The 13,707-nt window shown below is 46.4% G+C and overlaps 1 protein-coding gene across 19 annotated transcripts in view; it reads left to right on the forward strand.

Annotated features, from left to right (window-relative positions):
- Nucleotides 1-13,707, forward strand: part of zmiz1a (zinc finger, MIZ-type containing 1a) — a 402,917-nt gene that overhangs the window by 303,465 nt on the left and 85,745 nt on the right. The window contains exon 1 of one of the 19 annotated variants that reach the window (XM_052041304.1): nucleotides 1,889-2,133. The exons of 17 other annotated variants lie outside the window; for them this stretch is intronic. The gene's annotated coding sequence lies outside the window, so the exon portion shown is untranslated. One more of the 19 variants, XM_052041303.1, reaches the window with a different exon arrangement.

The raw sequence follows: 13,707 nt of genomic DNA on the forward strand, positions 1-13,707 counted from the left end.
CCGTGAATGTGGCTCTGTTTTGAAATACTAGACTGGAGGAAAATGATGTCATGTTCTTGCTTTAAAATATCGAGGGGACTCAGCCCTTGGGGAGGAGAATCCACGCAGACTGACAGATGACCATTATCCTTCAGGAGACAATATGTTATCCATCAGTAGCACAAAGGACAAGTGAACTACAGAATGAAAACTAGGGTTCATTCAGATATTGATCTACAGTGAGTGTGAATCTCGTGGATTTGAGTGAATAGCTTTCAGCTCCCTAACTCGTTATTGGCTGAAACTGTGGTGTCAAAAGCCGCTCCAGGAACAGACTGACAGCTTCGTGGTCCAAGTAACAGGGTCATGCAGGGACCTGCGGACTATCTGCATTCATTTGCATCCAGTGTTGGAACACTCCGTGCTGTTCTCTGCTGCCTCAGCGGTCTGATTATATTGTCGGATGTGGCTTTTCCATCATGAGGGAAGGAATATCACTCCTCGCCGTGTTATCTCAAGGCAGTTGTTGAACCATAGATCCATCCAACGCAGAATCAGGCCCTTCAGCCCACTCTCTGCATGCTGTCCATCGTGCACCCATCTGGAGTTATAACAGCACAGAAGGGGGCCATTCAGTTCTTCCGACCTGTGACAGCGTGCCGGATGAGCAATCCTATATCCTTTCCCCATAACTCTTTTCCTTGACTGAAAATGTCAGAGTCAAACAGTACTGAAACAGGCCCTTCGGTCCAACTGGTCCATGCTGACTAAGATTCCCATTTAAGTTAGTCCCATTTGCCGCGTTTAGCTCATACCCCTCTAAACCTTTCCTATCCATGTACCTGTCCAAGTGTCCTTTAAAGGTTGTTAATGTACCTGCCTCGACCACTTCCTTCGTGGGAGTGGGTGTGTAAGTGTGAGTGTGGGAGTACAGGTGCGTGTGAGAGAGTGAAGATGTTGTATGTGGGAATGAGTGTGGGTGTGTGCATTTGAGAAGGAATGAAGGTGTGAGCAAGTGAGAGTAAGTGTAGGAGAGTTGGTGTGCGCATGGCTGAGTGAGAGTGCAGGAGTGTGTGTTGGAGTGAGCACAGAAGTGAGTGTTTCAGAGAGAAAGTGCAGGAATGCGTGTGCAAGTGCCGGGCTACATTTGTGCAAGGGAGAGAGAAACGTGCGGAATGCATGTGTGTGAGTTGTCGGAGTCTGTGTGTATGAGAAACAGTGCATTGTGTGCGTGACCGGGAATGCATGTGTGCGAGAGGGTGAATGTGGGAATGCATCTGAGAGTGAGTGTGGGGGTGGATGTGGTTAGAGAGAGTGTGAGAGTGAGCATTTGTAAGAGAGAGGGGAGCATTTGAGTGCATATGAAAAGACAAGTCTGTGTGACAGTGTGTGAGTATGTGCAGGGTGTTGTACCCATGCAGGGGACTGTGTGTGTGTGTGTTTGAGAGAGAATGAGGGAGTGTTTGTGTGCATATGAGAGAGAGTGAGAGAGAGAGAGAGTGTGTGTGTGTGTGTGTGTGTGTGGAGGTTACTTCTGTGAAGGAAGTGGTGATTGCCACATGATGCAGTTTGAGGAAAGGCTCCCAACAACTGAACAATACAGCTTGCAATCTGTCTCTCTTTTCTCCAATATTTTCTAACAGAGCGTCAATTAGCAATGACAGAGTGCAACGAAGCACACACACACTCACATGCACACAAAACACATTTTTTTTTAATTTCCACTAATATTCAGTGCTGTGGAGGGTTTTTTTTTAGAGACTGCAATTGACAAGGGCTGCTTTAACCCCTCCTCCCACCTCCACAATCCAGGCAACACACACAAAAAGACTGCCTTCTAACTCTGCCTATCAGACAGCCACCAGCATTGCCTAAATGCAGAGCCTTTTCTGTACCCTAATTAGCATGACTAGTTTGATGGATTTAGACAACAGCACTCTGAAGGGGGAAAGCACTGCGTTAGGTGTTTTATCCTGTTAAATGCCCAGGGTTTTCCTCCCTCCTTGTCCTGTTTGGTGACGGCTCAGTAATTCGCTGCGCACACTTGTGGCGGTTTCTGTCGAATGAATTGATCGGTGTTTGTGACTTTGGCCGTGGTCCAAGACAGAGCCTGTTTGCTTTGTGAGCCGCACCACCCCTGCAGGAGTTTGAAATGTAAGCTGCCTGGATTTTTTTTTTCCGCTTTTCCCTTCTGGCAAAGTGCCGTGGCTGCCTGTGTGATGTGTGCATAGGGGAGAGGGAGATGGATCACTGGTGAGCAGAAAGATCATCAATAACAGCGTTCCTCCAGTGAGCCTAACAGATAAGTGACTGCTTGTTTTTTTTGGTCGTGTTGGAGTGAAAGGGGGGGGAGGGAGGTGGTTGGAAGAGAAAGGTTTCCTCTTACACCCTCATTAGCACCTAGTGGCTGGTTTCTCTTCTCATTCCAAGCAGCCTAGACAAATTCCACAGCAAAGTGCAACAGGATTTATGCCTGCCTCTGCTGCAATAAATGGCTGTCAAGTTTATTTGACTGTGGTTGATAAAGGGGTCTTGATGAGTTTGATTCTGCTTCCATTGTCTAAGCCTGTTGACAACCACAGCATGGTTGTATTAGTGGGCTCCATCTGTGATTGGTTTTTCCTGGAAGCCAGGAGGCTGGGAATGAATAATTGATGTGTATTGTGCAGGACAGAGAGAGCCGAGTGTCCTGAGAGGGCTGGGAAAGAGCTACTGGCTGTTGCCTGCCACTGAGATTAAGGCAGTCCCTGCCTTCCTTTGTCCTCCTGGATTAGGAGTGGGCACAAGCACGGTGGAGGTTGTGAGGGAGGGGGCTCGGTGGGTAAGGGGAGGGGGAGGTGTAAAGGAGTAGCAAGGGGTAAACATTGTAGTTTTGAAGTAGCATTGGCCTGGGGAAAGGAGCGAGTTTGCATGCTTTTTGTCTCTTTCCCAAGCAGGATTGTGGGTAAGGTGTTGTGGTAGGTGTATTGTCAGATGGAGAAGCAGAGAGAGTTAAAAACCTGATTTCAACTGAAAAGTGGAACACATTTGCATATGGTGGCTGTTCACCGCACTGCCTGAAGGCATAAGATTCGGAGGAGGGGTTGGAAGTTGAAAGGGCCCCAGATTTTATAAGCCACTCTTATAGTTGCTAAGGGGCCCCATGGGAGAGAGGCTAAACCAACCTCTTCCCAGGGTTTCCTGCTTATATTACCTGGTCCAAACCAAGGGAGCGATCCACTGCTGAAGGCAAGGGAAGCTTTTCATTTTTAAACAGCGATTCGGAAGACCTGGGAGGTTTGTCCGCTGTAGTATTCATGAAACACGTCAGGTAGGTGTGGTGAAAGCCGGTGCTGCTTCCCCTCTGTCTCCCCTGGTGACGACACGACAGGCCAGCCAAGGACACATGTGTTTACACCTTGGTGGAAATCCTTCTGTGGGTGGTTGGTTGTTGGAACGTTGGGAGGTGAGACCTTGTAGTTTACAATGCTACTGCCTCATAGAGTCCCTACAGATGCATGGACATCTACAACTAAACGAGGAACGTGGTAAAAGGTGGAAATAGATGGCAGCCCTGCCAGTGTTTGATGAAGCTGTTCTAGAGCATGTGCCAGAAGTTAGTTGCAGAGGTCCATCAGTTTCAGTGGTGGCATTTGAGAGTCGTTCTGACATTCAGGTTGTTGCTGGTTTTGTTGGAGGCCTACACAAACCAATGAGAGGAAGTGCCTTACTGCTGGTGTGTGGGTGGTTAGGCCTCTCTGATATTCTCCCTGCCCACCTCTAAGACAGGTCATGAGCAGTATTCAAGTTGGGGCAAAGTTCAAAACCAAAACTTGTCGGACTGGATTATACCGATAGTATATTTGATTGTGCTATGATTATGGTCTACGTTGAAAATTGCTGATCCTGAATTTATATTCTCTGGTGCTTCTGACCTGAAAAAAATTGCTGAAGTGTTCGTTGATAGAAGATATTTGTGTTTTAACTTGTTCTGTTCTCCGTAAACTTGTCCTAACTCATACCGAGTCCTGTTCACCCACCAACCCTGTACGCCTGATCAATTTATGCCTGGTTTCATTTTTGAAGAGAAACATTACAGCCAACAATTTCAGATAATGACTGTGCTGTTGCCATTTACATCTTGACCACAATCTTTTGTTTCTTGTTGCAAGAGAATTTGAGAACAAGAGTGCGGATGCCTTAGTGCATTTGTACAGAGCCTCGGTGAGGACACGACTGGACCATGTGTATCTCTTTTGGTAAATCTTTAGAATTCTCTATTCCAAAGGGATGTGGAGGCTCAGTCATGGGGTTCACTGGAAGCAAGTATTAGAGGAAGCAATGGACATGGGCAGAGGGCAGGAAAACATTGTTGAGCTGGAAGATTAGCCATGATCAACCAATGTCAGAGCAGCTAAATAGCCATTTTCTGGCACCTATTTCTGATGTTCTTAAATACCCTTCATTACCATAAACAATCATCCCTAACCTCGAAGACCTTGCTGAAGAATTTGGTTTGGTGGCTGTTGTGTATTCTTGGTTAATTTTCAATCAATATCAGCCAATAATACTCGGAGGTAATGAACATACTTTTGCAAGTATCACATTGAGAATGTCTGAGATTGTGAGCAGGGTGTGGACTGGATTCTGGAGCTAGTTTCTGTGTGCTAAAAGAGCTGCCATTTCCGCTAAGCATTGGAGGGTCTACATTTTCAACAATTATCTCAACAGATGTCATGGACTAGATAAAGGTATCCTAATGCCTTCTGCCTTAAATGTATTCATTGAGTTAACCTACACAGTTCTTGATGGTAGAAAATCCCAAAGAATCACAACACTTGAGAGAATAAGACCAACCCCTTACTTTGAAGCTATGTCAAGTGGAGAATTTGATCATCAGAGTTGTTGATGGTGAAAGTTAAGAGTTTTCTTTCTAAAGGCAGTGGTCTAAGTTCAGCTTGATGCCTGAGAAAAAGACCCACTTGTTCAATGGGTCCCACTTAAACAGTTAATCCTTTCTCAGTTATCTCCACTTATATCTTCCAAGCAAAGGATTTTGCCTCTCTGTAAAGTGGTTCTGAAGACTCATGCATTAAGGCAAGCTTCTTGAAGGTTAACAGAGATCTTTGTCATAAGCTTAAGTCACATCGGAAAGGGCAATTTTGTTTTGATGTTGGGGACAGGCGTACTGAAATGTAAATAAGAACCTTGTTGTCTGGCATTTTGCAATATTTTGGGTTCGCTGTAGAAACAGAAATGTCAGAACTTAATTTGTGAGACTGGGTTGTGGGATGAGGAGGTTCAAGGTAGATACACAATGCCGGGTGATTTGGAGCACTGTTGTATGCAACGTGGAGAATTCAAGCATTGGTTACTCTAGTGGGGCTACACTGGAGATGCTGGCCTTCACGTGAGATGTTAAACCAAGGCCTGAGCCATCTAGATGGACAAGTGTGGGCCCATGGATCAAAGAGGAGCACTCCCCTTTTGGCACCAGTCGTTGAACATAGAACAGTACAGCACAATACAGGCCCTTCAGCCCACAATGTTGTGCCGGCCTTTAAACCTCAGCTAAGACTATCTAGCCCCTTCTTCCCACATATCCCTCTATTTTAAATTCCTCCATATGCTTATCTGGTAATATCTTGAATTTGACCAATGTACCTGCCTCCACCACCACCCCAGGCAGCGCATTCCATGCCCCAACCACTCTCTGGGTAAAAAACCTCCCTCTGATATCTCCCTTGAACTTCCTACCCATTACATTAAAGCCATGCTCTCTTGTATTGAGCATTGGTGCCCTGGGAAAGAGGCACTGGCTGTCCATCTATTCCTCTTAATATTTTGTACACCTCTATCATGTCCCCTCTCATCCTCCTTCTCTCCAAAGAGTAAAGCCCTAGCTCCCTTAGTCTCTCCTCATAATGCATACCCTCTAAACCAGGCAGCATCCTGGTAAATCTCCTCTGCACCCTTTCCAACACCTCCACATCCTTCCTATAATGAGGCGACCAGAACTGGACACAGTACGCTAAGTGTGGTCTAACCAGAGTTTTATAGAGCTGCATCATTACCTCGTGGCTCTTAAACTCAATCCCACGATTTATGAAAGCTAACATCCCATAAGCTTTCTTAACTACCCTATCCACCTGTGAGGCAACTTTCAGGGATTTGTGGATATGCAGATTATGTTATCATTGATCTCACATCTCAGTGCTCGGGATCTTGCTGTTTCGAAATGGCCACTTCATTTGACAACATAATTAATTGTAAGTGAAGCACTTTGTGGGGGGGGGGGGGGGGAACCTTTCAAGGATGATCTTTATGTTCTAGCTCTCCGTGAGTTTGCCTGTAGAGTTTGGGATGGCACAGGGGAGCAGCAGTTAGTGCTGCTGCCGCACAGAGCCCTGGATCCGGATTTGATCCCGACCTTGGGTGCTGTCTGTGGAGTTTTTCCCATCCGTCCATCCTGTGACAGTTTCCGCACCGGAGGACTTCAGTTTCCTTCCACAGCCCAAATTGGTGACTGTAAGTTCCAGTGTGGGTAAATGACAAGAGAATCAAAGGGGGAGATGGTGGGCAAGTTAAGGAGAGAGGAAAAGTTACAGGAGAGCGGGGAAATAGGAGGGGGAAGGGTGCAGGTGGGATTGTGACCTCAGGAGGCAGCAGGAACCCAATGGACTGAATAGCGTCCCAGGCTGTGATGAGTTAGGAGGTTTCTGACGTGTGCTACTCTACGGAGTAGGCCGCAGCCTTTGATTCTGCCTACTGAGTTTATCGGAGGATGCCTGAAGTCTGCTTTCCAGCTGTCTTTCACCAACGGGGATGTCGCTCCGTCACATTGATGACGTTCCACTGCCACCCTGTCCTTCGCCGTCACTCATTCCTTCAACCTTCCATTCAGTCCCCCTCGCCTCCCTGTTGGCACACAATGCTTCCAGGGTGGAACACTGCTCCTTCTGGCCAGAGGCCTTTCTTGATGATGCTATCCCAAGTCAGCCCTCATCCCTTGCTATGCTGCTCCTCGCCACGTCTCCTGGAGATTACCATTTCCATCTGATGCCCAGCCTCTGGGCTGCTCTGGGCAAACACGTGGGCTGGGATTCAAGCCACCTCCACCTCCTCTTCTCCAGCTGGACAACTGTTGGGTCTGTGATTCTTCTCCACCACTAGATTCCAAGAATCTTCTGCAGGCACTGGTGTTGGGTGATCTGTAGGCTGTCCGCTATTCCAGTTGTGAGTTTCCTGCACTCTTGAGTCACATAACCACACACTGAGGATTTTGCTTGCGAAATTGGATTTCAGTCGTCTGAGCTATGGAACTGTGTGACCACAACTGGCCCAGGATCCCTCCATTATTAACAATCCTGAATCCAATCTGGCCGATAAGATCCTCGAATTCAGCTCGCTCATTTGTACTTGAATCCATCCCTCTTCCCCTTTTTGCCCAGAGGTCTGATCGAAGAAAGTTATTGAGAAGGAGCAGAGGAGACTTTGCTCTGTATTAAACTCTTCCATTTTACATGTATGAAAGAAATATGAGCAGGAGGGAGATATTTTGTTTCATAAGTTTGAAATCTAGTTACACTGAACCAGTTGATCACTCGTTACCTCATGATCTATGTCTTGCATCAGTTAAAATATTGGAGTGGAAGCAAGTCATTCTTAATCCCGAGAAGTAGCCATTACCAAAGTTGCCCATTACAGTGCAAAATGTCTCCTTGACGTCCCTCTGCCCTGCTTGCTGCCCTGATCTATCAATCTTTTGCCATATTCCCTGCTTTTACTATGACAGAACGCTTGCAGGGGTGCAGTGAGTAGAACCGCTGCCTCACAGTACCAGAGACCCGGGTTCAATCCTGACCTTGGGCGTTTGCACGCTCTGTCTAGACCACTTGAGTTTTCCCTGGGTTTTCCGGTTTCTTCCCACATCCCAAAGGCGTGCAGGGTTGGTAGGTTAACTGATCACTATGAAGTGCATAGGTGAGTAATGGAATCTGGGGGGAGTTGATGGGAATGTGGGAAGAATAAAATGAGATGAGTGTAAATGGAGTTGATGGTGCAGACTTAGTGGGCCAAATTTCTGTGCTGGATGACTCTGATTTGCATTTCTGTAGCACCTTTTGCAACTTGTGCTTTATAGTCAATAAAGCACTGGAGCAAAGTAGGAGTCACAAGCAGCCAATTTGCAAACAGGAAGCTTCCAAAATTAGAAAAGTGAAAATGACCACTTAGCCAGTATCTGTGAAACTGGTGAAGGGTCAATATCAGCCAAGCATCGTGCTAACTCCTTTGCTTTTCTAGGAAAGGGTGCTGTGTGAGAGCAGAATGAACCTTGGTTAAACGTCTCATTGCAAAGATAGCATCTCCCACAGTGGAGCACTCGTTCAGCACTGTGTCGGCCTAAAGTTTTGTGCAGGGCAATTTGAGACCCTGTTGGATGAAACTGCATGGAAGTATTCAGCCACAGTGAACGTGGGCAATGTGGGAAATGTTCCAAGGTTCAGGGTAGTGAACTCTTCTGACTTGAGTTGACCATGGAGACAGCCCGTTCTGGAATGGGGAACTATGGCGATGGACACTTCTCAGGATCGAGGATGACTTGCTTTCACTCTGGTCTGAGAAGTGGAAGATGCCGGGATGTGAATTCTTTTGACATTGGGTCGCTGTTGCACATAAGATAATATTTCTTTATTACTCACATGTACATCAAAACACACAGTGAAATGCATCTTTTGCGTAGAGTATTCTGGGGGCAGCCCACAAGTGTCGCCACATTTCCGGCGCCAACATAGCACGCCCACATCTTCCTAACCCGTACGTCTTTGGAATGTGAGGGGAAACCAGAGTACCCAGAGGAAACCCACGCAGACACGGGGAGAACGTACAAATTCCTTACAGACAGTGGCCGGATTTGAACCCGGGTCGCTGGCACTGTAAAGTGTTACACTAACTGCTACACTACCGTGCCTGCCCACGTCAGGTCCCACATGGGTGTGAGGTCTTGGTCCGTGCACAGATACATGCACATGCATCACACATATGGACATGCGCATGTATCCTGCACACGTGCATACACACAGACACATCGCATGCACACATTTATCCTAATTCCCTCCCTCTCTCCTTCATTCCCCCACCCCCCTTCTCCATAACCCTACCCTCCATAGCCCTTCCTCTCCTTCACCTCACTCCCCCACTCTGGGGCTGCTCCCAACCACTGCCCTAAGCCCTCTCCCATGGCCAGGCCCCCCAACTGCTGATCACCCAGCTCTCACCCCTGGTCCCAGCAGCCCTGCCAATCAAGGCATGTAGCCCAGCCCAGACCACACCTCCCCAGAAACCCTCCAGGGCATCATCAGCTGCTCGTCTGATGCTGCCTTATGTTAATTTCTTCAAATGGGTTGTGGAGGGGGAGGGGGTTCCCAACACACAATGGACACCTGAGCTGCCATCAGAGGCCACTGTAATCCTCATGGACACTGGAAGTATTCAAGGCAGTAGCTGAACATCAGCAAAGAGGAAAGAGACAAGACGTGACCAGTTGGAATTGCGACGAGACATATGTGATGAGGGTGCTCACCACCAGCAGAGTCTACCTCAATCACAGAGTGGAAGGCTGGAACAGGGTAGGAAGCAGCAGAAATATTTGGCTTCCCTGTTCCAATTGGTCACACTTTCAGCCTTTCCCTTGAGCACTTCAAAAACCATGTCAAAAAAGCAGCACTTTGAAAAGTTAGCAAGGTTAAATTTAGAATTCTTGTTATTGGGTGGTTTATGGTCATCCCTGCCATCAGGAAATAACATTTCTTACAACAGTAACTACCCTTTGAAGATGATTTAATTGACTGCAAAGTACTTGGGACATTTAAAGGTGTTACATAAACGCCATTCTAGGCAAAGAAAACAGAAATGATACCAAATATTTACAGAAATGCAGGAAACTGCAAAGTTTTTAGTTTTTGAAAAGCCTGCCTCAAAGAGTGCTGTCTTCAATACCTTATTTGTGTATGAAGAACTATTTTTAACATGAGTTACACCAGCAGCCCTTGGAAAGAGGAAGTGTAGTTGTATGCAGTGCAACTTCAGCTGCAGAGTGGTATATTGTGCTGACCCCTCTTTGATGACTTAGTCTCAAAAGCTCTCCGCAATACCGTAAAATTATTACTTGGTCCAGAGCAGCAGAGAAAGAGTGAAGTGTTTTGTAAGGCCCCACCTAAATTGCAGGGTGAATCTCAAAATTGTTGCTGAGTTGCAGACAAGGCAGGCTAAACAGCAGAAATGTCATACCAACTTCTTATCGTGGTAATTTGCAAAAGACGTATTTGTTCCTGTGAAGGAAAACAATTTGAATTACATGAACACTTTATATACGTTTAAAAAAACACTTTATACCTGCTACTAGTGGTCTAGTCTTGAAGCTCCTGTTGTGAATTCATTGTTGTCCTTCCTCAGTCAACAGTAAGCAGCAGGGAGTGAGTGAGGGGGGACTACTAGAGCTGGAGGCTTATACCTGGGCTGGGAGAGGTGTGCCCCCCCCCAACCCTTGGCCCAATCCACCAACTGCCCCTCACCAGCAAGACAAGCTGACTCCTCGAAACCTCCGCAGACCGGCCACCATGCTAGATATTTTTGCCGTTCTTTGATGGTCGTTGATCCCAGACCTAAGTGCACACATGCCAATCCCACCTCGCACTACCACAGCTGTTTCCCTCTCTCCCTCTCCTCTCCAGAACTGGCATCCAGAACACAGAAGGTCAGTGTGAGAGGAATTAAGCAGGTCAGCACTTAGACTGACGGCCCAGTCATTGAGGTCAAAGCTGAATTTGGTGGAATCCATCCCTTCTGCAGGGCCTTTGTGCTGATCAGACTGTGGAGGTAGCTGGCACTCACCTCTTGTTCAGACAGTGGCTTCCAATTCTCTTCAGTCATTGGTTTGGGCCAGAGAGAGATGCCACCTTGGTGAAGTGATTGTAATGTACCAGGAACATGAAGCTGAATGTAAGGAGGGGAGGATAAACACTGCCAAAGTGTGACCCAGTGGCAATGTTAGAATCTAAAGCAGTCTGAAATGAGTTCAAATCCCTCCACGCCACATGGGGAAGTTCATTCGTCTGGCATTAAGAAATAGCTGTTATCAGTAAAGGTGCTCATGATGCTGCTCATATTATCCTAAAACCCCATTTGCTTCATCAGTGTCCTTCAGAAAGAAATTCGCCATCCTTATCTGGATGATAGATCACAGAACTGTACAGCAGAGGAACAGGCCCTTTGGCCCGTGATGTCTGTGCTGAGCATGATGCCAAATTAAATTAAATCTCTTCTGCCTGCACATGATCCACATCCCTCCATTCCCTGCATGTCCATGTGTCTATCTAAAAGCCTCTTAAACACCACTATCGTATCTGCCATCACCAGCACCTCTCGCAGCCCGTTCCAGGCACCTACCACTCTCTGTGTAAAAAAAAACTTGCCCCACACATCTCCTTTAAACTTTCACCCTCTCACCTTAAATACATGACTTCTAGTAATTGACATTTCTATCCCGGGAATAAAAGATTCTGACTGTCTACCCTATCTGTGCCTCTCATAATCTTATAAATTTCCATCAGGTCTCCCCTCAGCCTCCAATGCTCCAGAGAAAACAACCCACGTTTGTCCAACCTCTCCTTAGAGCTCATACCCTCTGATCCAGGCAGCATCCTGGTAAACCTCTTCTGCACCCTTTCTAAAGCCTCCACATCCTTCCTGTAACAGGGAGACCAGAACTGCACACTACACGTGACTCCACATTTGCAGAGACATTTTTTGACTCTTAACTGCCTTCTGAAATGCCCCTGCAAATCACTTAATTCAGGGCATTTTGGGGTAGGCAATACAGGCCAGACTTGCCCAAGATCGCCAAATTACATGGAAGATTAAATCAAATCCACGATTCATGCCTAATGCAGTCCTTTAAGCATAATGTAGAATTGACGCAGCAGACAGTAACAAACGCTATATAAGGCTGTCTCATGGAAATTCTGTTTTATGTGACAATGCTCCTCCTTGGTAAGAAGTCAGAACACTTGTTCCTCTTTGGATGAGGCAAAGTCATGAGATGCAAAACTGTAGATTCCCTGTAATTGTGAAAAAGTGCGAGGCTGATGTGTTGGCTGTCTGGAGTCTCATCCTGAGGAAATGATACAACACAAGAGTTACAGCATATACGTGACAGGGAAGATAACACTTGTGCAAAGCTGTAGTGGCATGACTCTATTACCAATATTTGTGTGTGTGTGCATGCATACATGTTTCGTTAGTGTCATTTAACCATAGCAAAGTCATTGTACTTGGGGAGAATCGGGATAAGACGCTGAAGGAGAAAGGAATTGAGGGAAGAGCTGACGGGATGAAGTGAAGTATGATGAGGGGTGCTCATGTGGACCATAGACCCTGCCTTAGGTAGTTAGGCTAATGGCCTGTTTCCATGCTGTTAATCCACTGTAATTGAATTTATCCATTTTGTTACACATAGTGGGAAAGTTTCCATGAGTTAATCTGAATCTTCATTGCATGTGGTTCCTTTATTTATTGAGAATGATTATTTGGGCCTGTCCCCATCTCGACGTTTATGAGTCGCTGGTTTTTCTATGCACTGGATTAAAGCCAGAGGTATGAGAACTGATGCCCAATCATACCAGTCACCTTGAGGACTGTCTGGGCGATATACGAGACAAGGCTCCTTCACTGATAAGGATATTGTACCAGTGAGACCAAAAATTGGTGTAGTTGCAGACAGTGAGAAAGGTTGTCAAAAGGTACAGCAGGATATTGACCAGTTACAGCTATGGGCAGAGAAATGGCAGATGGAGTTTAATCCAGGCAAGTGTGAGGTGTTGCACTTTGGGAAGGTAAATATAAGGGGAAAGTATACAGTTAATGGCAGGACCCTTAACAGCATTGATGTACAGTGGGATCCTGGGGTCCCTGTTCATAACTCCCTGAAAGTGGCAACACAAGTAGATAGAGAGGTAAAGAAGGCATATGGCATGCTTGCTGTCATCGGTCGGGGCATTGACTATAAGAGTCAGGAAGTCATGTTGCAGCTGTATAAATCTTTGGTTAAGCCGTACTTGGAGTATTGTGTGCAATGCTGGTCGCCCCATTACAGGAAGGATGTGGAGGCTTTGGAGAGGGTGCAGAAGAGGTTTACCAGGATGCTGCCTGGCTTAGAGGGTATTTGCTATTAAAGAGATGTTGGACAAACTTGGATTTTTTTTCTCTGGAGCGTCGGAGGCTGAGGGGAGTCCTGATAGAGGTTTATAAAATGATGAGAGGCATAGACAGGGTAGACAGAATCTTTTTCCAGGTTGGAAAGGTCAAATACTGGAGGACATAGGGTTAAGGTAAAAGGGTAAAAATTCAAAGGAGATGTGTGGGGAAAGTTTTTTACGCAGAGAGTGGTACTGCCTGGACTGCACTGCCAGGGACAGTGGTGGAAGCAGATACAATAGTGGTGTTTAAGAAGCTGTTAGACCATGAAGATGCGGGGAAAGGAGGGATATGGATCATGTGCAGGCAGAAGAGATTTAGTTTAATTTGGCATCATGTTCAGCACAGACATCGTGGGCCGAAGGGCTGTACTGTTCTATATGTTCTAATGGGATAAAACGGTGATTTTTGATTGGGGCTTATTTTCTGTCTTGAATTGTTTTATTATGGTTGCATCAAGGTGAAAGAAAGCCCCATACCAGTCTTATCAACTGT

Source organism: Pristis pectinata, chromosome 30, assembly GCF_009764475.1.
Source record: "Pristis pectinata isolate sPriPec2 chromosome 30, sPriPec2.1.pri, whole genome shotgun sequence".
Lineage (NCBI taxonomy): Eukaryota > Metazoa > Chordata > Chondrichthyes > Rhinopristiformes > Pristidae > Pristis > Pristis pectinata.